Raw genomic sequence first — 7,201 nt, forward strand, 5'->3', positions numbered from 1 at the left:
TTAATTGCTACTGTAAATGGAATTTTTTTCCTGACTTCCTCCTTCAGGCTGTGCATTACTAGTGTATAGAAACACTAGTGATTTTTGCCTATTGATCTTGTATCCTGACAGTCTACTGAAATTGTTTATTAGCTCTAACAGCTTTGTTGTAGATTTTTCAGGACTTTCTAGATATAGGATCATATAATCTGTGAATAGTTTTACTTCTTCCCTTCCAATTTGGATCTTTTGTTTCTTTTCTTTTCTTTTCTTTTCTTTTTTTTTTTCTTGATTGCTCTAGCTAGAACCTTTAGCACTACATTGAACAACAGTGGTGACAATGAGCATCCTTGTCTTGTCCCTGATCTCAATGGGAAAGCATTCAGTCTTTCACCATTGAGTATAATGTTAGCTGTGGTTTTTTCATATGTGGCTTTTACCATGTTTCCTTCAATTCCTATCATTTGTAGTATTTTATCAAGAAAGGATAAAAAATGCCTTTTCTGCATCAACTGATAAGACTATGTGATTTTTTCTTTTTGATTCATTAATGTGATATATTATGCTGATTGATTTTATACCTTGCATGCCTGGTATAAAACCCACTTGATCATGATGAATAATTTTTTCAATGCATTGTTGGATTCAATTAGCAAGTATTTTGCTGAGGATTTTTGCATCTGTATTCATTAGAGAAATGGGTCTGTTATTTTCTTTTTCTGTAATTCCTTTATCTGGCTTTGGTATTAGGGTGATATTGGTTTCATAGAATGAGTTTGGTAGCATTCTTTCTTGTTCACTTATTTTGAGTAAGATTGGTATCAAATCTGTGAATGATTGTTAGAACTCACCTGTGTAACTATCTGGTCCTGGGCTTTTCATTTTGGGGAGCTGTTTGATGACTGTTTCAATCTTTTACTTGTGATTGGTTTGTTGAGGTCTTCTATTTCTTCTAGGTTCAGTTTAGGTTGTTTGCATGTTCCTAGGAGTTTTTCCATTTCATCTACTTTGTCTATTTTTTTGGCATAAAGTTATTCATAGTATCCTCTTATGATCTCTCTTATTTCTGTGGTGTCAGTAGTAAAGTTCCAGTTTTCACTTTTTATTTCTTTTATTTGCATCTTCTCTCTTTTTCTTAGTCAGTCTAGCTAAGTGTTTGCCGATTTTGTTAATCTTCTTGAACCTAGTTTTGGTTGTGTTAATTCTCTCTATTGTTTTATTTTTCTCAGTTTCATTTATTTCTGCTCTGATCCTTGTTATTTCTTTCCTTTTACTTGCTTTGGGATTAGTTTGCTGTTCTTTTTCTAGTGCCTCCAGCTGTGTAGTTAGATCATTGATTTTAGCTATTCTTTATTAATGTAAGGATTGAGGGCTATAAATCTTCCTCTCAACACTGCCCTCACTGAATCTCATAGGTTCTTGTATGTTATACTCTCATTGTCATTCATCTTGAGATATTTATTTATTTCTCTTGAAATTTTTTCTTTGATCCACTAGTTATTTAAGAGTGTGTTGTTTAATCTCCATATATATGTGAAATTTCCCTTTTTTGACTGTTTGTCCAATTTTATTCCATTATAATCAGAGAAAGTGCATTGCATAATTTGTTGAGATCTGCTTTGTGACTCAACATATAGTCTATACTGCAGAAAGATCCATGAACACTTGAAAAGAATGTATATTCTACTGTTTTGGGTGCAATGGTCTGTATATCTATTAGGTTTAGTCCATTTATCATATTATTCAAATTCTCTGTTTCTTTATTGATCCTATGCCCAGATGTTCTATCCAATGCTGACAGTGGTGTATTGAAGTCTCCAGCTATTATTGTTGAGAAGTCTATTTCTCTCTTCAATTTTGCCAGTGTTTGTCTCATGTATCTTGGGGTGTCCTTGTTAGGTACATATACATTTATGATTGTTATTTCTTCCTGGTGAATCATCCCTTCTATTAATATGTAATGTCCTTCCTTGTCTCTAATAACAGCTTTGCTTTTAAAGTCTATATCACCTGATATAAGTATAGCTACCACAACTTTTTTTTGATTGTTTGTTTTTTTTTTTTTTTTGATTACTACATGCATGGAATATCTTTCTCGAGCCATTCCACTTCTTTCAATCTGTTGGTATCCTTGGGTCTAAGATAAGTCTCTTGCAGACAGCATATAGATGGCTCATGTTTTCTTATCCATTCTGCCAGCTTGTGTCTTTTGATTGAGGAGTTTAATCCATTGACATTCAATGTTATTACTGTAAAGGCAGTTTTTATTTCATCCATTTTGATCTTTGCATTTTATCTGTCATTTTATTTTTGACACTTTTGGTTACTGTTACTGATGTAGTCATCATTTTTAGACTCTCTTCCAAGCCTCTCTCTCCTGTCTTTTTTTTTCATTCTGTGACATTTCCTTTAGTATTTCCTGAAAAGCTGGGCTTTTTGCTATAAACTCTCTCAGTTTATGTTTATCTGTGAATATTCTAATCTCCTCCTCATTTTTGAAAGACAATCTTGCCAGATATAAAATTCTTGGCTGGCAGTTTTCATCTTGTAGTATCTTAAATATATCATACCATTGCCTCCTTGCCTCTAGGGTTTCTGATTAGAAATTGGCACTTAATCTTATTTGATATGCCTTACAAGTTATGCATTGCTTTTCTCTTGCTTCTCTCAGAATTCTCTTGTTTTTGGCTTTTGACATTCTGATCATTATGTGTCTTGCAGTTGGTCTATTTGGATTTATTTGGATGGGAGTACCTTGTGCTTCTTGGATATTGATATCTATGTCCTCCAATAGGGTTGGGAAACTTTCCATCATTATTTCTTCAAATATTCCTTCTGCCCCTTTTTCCTTCTCTTCTTCTGGGACACCCATGACACATGTTTGTACATCTCTTGTTGTCATTTAATTCTGTAAGACCCTATTCATTTTTTCTCATTCTTTTCTTCATCTTTTCTTTTGTGTGATTGTTCAGAGGCCATGTGTTCAAGCTCATCAATCCTTTATTCTGCTTCCTCAAATCTGCTGTTATATGCCTCCAGTGTATTTTTAATATCATTTACTGTACCTTTCATTCCCATAAGGTCTGTTATTTTTCTATGTATGGTTTCAAATTCTTTGTGCTCCACCAATGTCTTCTTAATATCCTTAATCTCTTTAGCCACATCATTGAATTTATTAAGGAAATTTGTTTGAACTTCTATGATTAGTTGTCTCAACTCTTGTATGTCATCTGCAAGTTTATATTGTTCCTTTTACTGGGCCATATCTGCCAGTTTCTTGATATAGATTGTAATTTTTTGTTGGTGTTTTCACATCTAGCTTCCTAGATATAATTATTCTGGGTGCAGTTTGTCCCTTTAGTTTAGGGTTTTCTTGTCTTTTCTCCCTTGCTTGTTGTAGTAGGAGTCAAAGATGTAGTTGGTGCTGTAGGCTACGGAGACTGAAGCTGCCCATATTGCCCCAGGAATTGATGAAGCTTCTCCCACCTTTCTCCTCTGTCAGGGGTAGGGACAGAGCTGCAGCCATGTATAATAATCCAAGTTGTGCAGAAGAAAACTGTCTATAGTTGTTCAGAGAGACTGATGAACTTCACACCCCAATCCCTTACCTTGGGCAGGGATGAGCTGTAGTTGTGGGCAACATCTATGCCATGTAGGTTCAACATGACCACAGTTTCCAAGATAAACTGACACAGAAGCAGATCCCCTCCCTTCTGGGGGTGGTAATGGACCTCTGGAGTGCCCAATAATCTAATCTGTGTGAGCCAAATATGCCTGCAGTTGCCCTGAGCGGCTGAGGGACTACTGCCCCTTCTTCCCTTTAGGGGGTTGGAATGCAATCACCAACACTCAACAGTTCAGTCCCTGAAGGCAGAAAGTACCCATTGTTTCTTGGAGAGGCTGAGGAAGCACCACCCCCCTCATATCCTATTGGGTGGTGAGGGTGGTTCTACAGTTGCCCAACAGTTCAGTTCTTTTAGGCAGAGAATACCTGCCATTTCTGAGAGAGGCTGAGGAAACTACAGCCCTATCCTATCCTATTAGGGCATGGGGTTGGCTCCACAGCAACCCAACAGTTCAGTTCCTCTGGGCCTAAAATACACACCATTGTCCAGAGAGACTGTGGAGATACCTCATATAAGGGGTGAGGTGGATCCATAGGCATTCAGAAGTCCAGTCAATGCTGGCCAAAGTGTCTACCATTGCAAAGAAAGGCTGTGGAAATGCTAGCCCCCTCCTTTCCTATTGGCCAGTAGGGATGGATCCACAAGAACCCACCAGTCCAGGCCATGTGTACCAAAACCACCAGCAGTTACCCAGAGAGACTGGGAAAACACAGTCCATCTCTTGTCCTATTGGGGATGGGAGGGGAGCCACAGGTGTCCAATCGTTGAGTTTGTGCATGCCAAAAATACCTGCAGTTTCCCTGTGAGACTGAGGGATCACCAGTTCCCTCTAATCCATGGAGGGAAAGAGGTGGAGATGGATTGAAGGCACTCAACAAGTCAGTTTGTGTGGGCTGAAAATGCCTGCCTTCACCTGGGAGGCTGAGGATACCCACCCCCTCTTTTATCTTATTGGGGTGTGGGGATACAGACCCAGGTGTCTGACTATTCAGTCTGTGCCAGCAGAGAGCACCTGCAGTTGCCTGGAGAGTCTGGCTCAAGTCCTGCCAGCTTCTTTTCTGCCAGAGGTGGGGCTGGAGCCAAAGCTAAGGCATAGTCTGATCTTGGTGGAAAGAAGCCAGTTCCTAACTTCACTGGATCTTCAGTCAGCCAAGCTTCCTCACATGCTAGGGGCAGAGTCAAAATCACAGTTACCAGCCTCCTTCTGACTTGGACAGGCTCAATGTTTAGCTGTTCTTTATGATTATACTTTAGCTGAATTTACTAATCAGTAGCTAAAGTCAGTGCCACACAGAGTCTTCCTTTCCTGTTTTTTTTTTTTTTTCCCAATGGAAAAATGGAATGTGCCATGAGCACAAATATCCATGGCATGGAGGGCTCTACTCATGAATCCTTTCTGCAGATGGGCATCTCCTCCTTTCATACTTTCAAGGATATTGCAGGATACTCTTCTGGTCTCCTGGGCCCTCAAACAGGTGCTTAAGATAGATCTGGGAAGATCTTTTGTAGAGGGGAGGGTGGTTGGCTGGGGCCTTCAGTATGCCCCTTCAGTGAGGAATTCACCCGCGGTCATCCAGATCGTTCCTTTTCTGGGGCCATTCTCCCGCTCGCCCGATGCGATATGCTAGTAGCATGGTACCAATTCCCCTTGGGTTCTTAGGTGCTGCTTTAAGGAGGCACAGGGAACTGAACTCAGGACCTCCCACATAGTAGGCAGGAGCTCAATTGCTTGAGCCACATCTGCTTCCCAGTACTATTTCTTTTTGTTGCAGCATCACCCTTTACACCAGAAAGCTGGCGGGCACTATGGGGAAAAAACAAAACAAGAAGAAAGTGGAAGAGGTGCTAGAGGAAGAGGAAGAGGAATATTGTGGTAGAAAAAGTTCTTGACTGTCAAGTGGTAAAAGGCAAATTGGAGTACCTCCTGAAGTGGAAGGGTTTCTCAGATAAGGACAACACATGGCAGCCAGAAGAGAACCTGGATTGTCCTGACCTCATTGCTGAGTTTCTACAGTCACAGAAAATGGCACATGAGACAGATAAGTCAGGGGGAGACAAGCACAAAGCTGACTCTGATTCTGAAGATAAGGGAGAGGAGAGTAAATCAAAGAAGAAGAAGAATCAGAAAAGTCATGAGGCTTTGCTGGGGGTTTGGAGCCAGAGCGGATTATTGGAGCTACAGACTCCAGTGGAGAACTCATGTTCCTAATGAAATGGAAAAACTCTGTTGAGGCTGATCTGGTTCCTGCCAAGGAAGCCAATGTCAAGTGCCCAGAGGTTGTCATATCCTTCTATGAGGAAAGGCTGACATGGCATTCCTACCCCTCAGAGGATGATGACAAAAAAGATGACAAGAATTAACTCAACTGAGTAACAGCCCCTGTCATTTCTGATGGTGGGTTTAAAGTGGGGGAGGAAAGGAGTTCTACTTGTCTTGACTCCATAGAGGTGGATTGAGAAGATGTCCTTTGAAGAGCCAGTATAATTTCTGTGCGCTCTCACAGCTCAAGTACTTTTAAAGCCATTCCATGCTGTGTAGTTTGCACACCCATCCCAGTGGAGGGGAAAGGGGGGAAAAGTTTCAAGGCAACCCATTCTGCACTTTGCTGAGAAAATCAAAGGGCCTTCTATGAAGGACAAATCTTGCGGAGTGGTGTGTGGGAGAGCAAAAAAATACTGTAGATCTTCAAAGAGCATCTCTACAACCCACAGCCTTTTTCCCAATAGTGTTAACTCTGCATTTTTACAGCATAGCATGTGTGTAGTTTTGGCTGTTACTGGTGTATTATTGGGGGGTGAGGGGGTGGAGGGAGGGATGGGGTGGGAGGAAGGGAGAAGGGTAGGATCATTTTTGTTGAAATTTGGCGACTGATTGGGGAAATGGTGAAGCAGTGGACAAAAACAACTAGCTAATGATTTGGTTCTGTGTCCAGAATACTTTACCTTTAAAAAAAAATTCACTGGCAGGACAAATGAGGATGGTGAGACTTTTAAAGCTGTGAATGCCTAATACCTATAAGCAAGGGTATTCTCTGCCTGAGCTTAGTGCTGTCCCCTACAAAGGACTAAGCCAGTTAGTAACTTACCGAAGCTGCCATTTGGAGACGGAAACTGAGAAGGGAAAGCCTTTTATTGGAATGAATACACAAGGAGATCATTCTGTCTCTGAGGTGCTAATTCTTGAAATTGACATATTCCAATTAAGTTATAAATATCAGTTTGTCCATCCAAGTCACTGGCTGAGGTATTTGGAAGAGGGGAAGAGAGTGGTATACGAGACAGGAGAATAGGGATAGACAAGAGCCGGGGTGGAAAACTCTTAGAACCTCTCTGCTTTTTGAACTTTGAACTCTGAAACCATTGGTGGCAGGGTTCAGTTGCTGACAGCACAAGTTTCAATGAATCAGTTCAAGGGTTGAATGACTTCAGAAGCCCTGGTCTCAGGAGAAATTACACTGGGGCAGTGGTTCACTTCAAACAAACAAAAACCCACTTAAGGAAAAAATATCGTGGAGAATTAACTGATACCCAAAATGCTTTGTCTTGAATCATGAGACCCATCTGTTCTTGACACCATCTAGACTTGCATCTAGAGC

The 7,201-nt window shown here is 40.5% G+C and overlaps 1 pseudogene; it reads left to right on the forward strand.

The window, feature by feature from the left end:
• Positions 1-5,368: 5,368 nt before the first annotated feature.
• LOC101414451 (chromobox protein homolog 1 pseudogene) lies at positions 5,369-6,011 on the forward strand (annotated as a pseudogene).
• The last annotated feature ends 1,190 nt before the right edge of the window (positions 6,012-7,201 follow it).

The sequence above is a fragment of the Dasypus novemcinctus genome, chromosome 4 (assembly GCF_030445035.2).
Source record: "Dasypus novemcinctus isolate mDasNov1 chromosome 4, mDasNov1.1.hap2, whole genome shotgun sequence".
Classification (NCBI taxonomy): domain Eukaryota; kingdom Metazoa; phylum Chordata; class Mammalia; order Cingulata; family Dasypodidae; genus Dasypus; species Dasypus novemcinctus.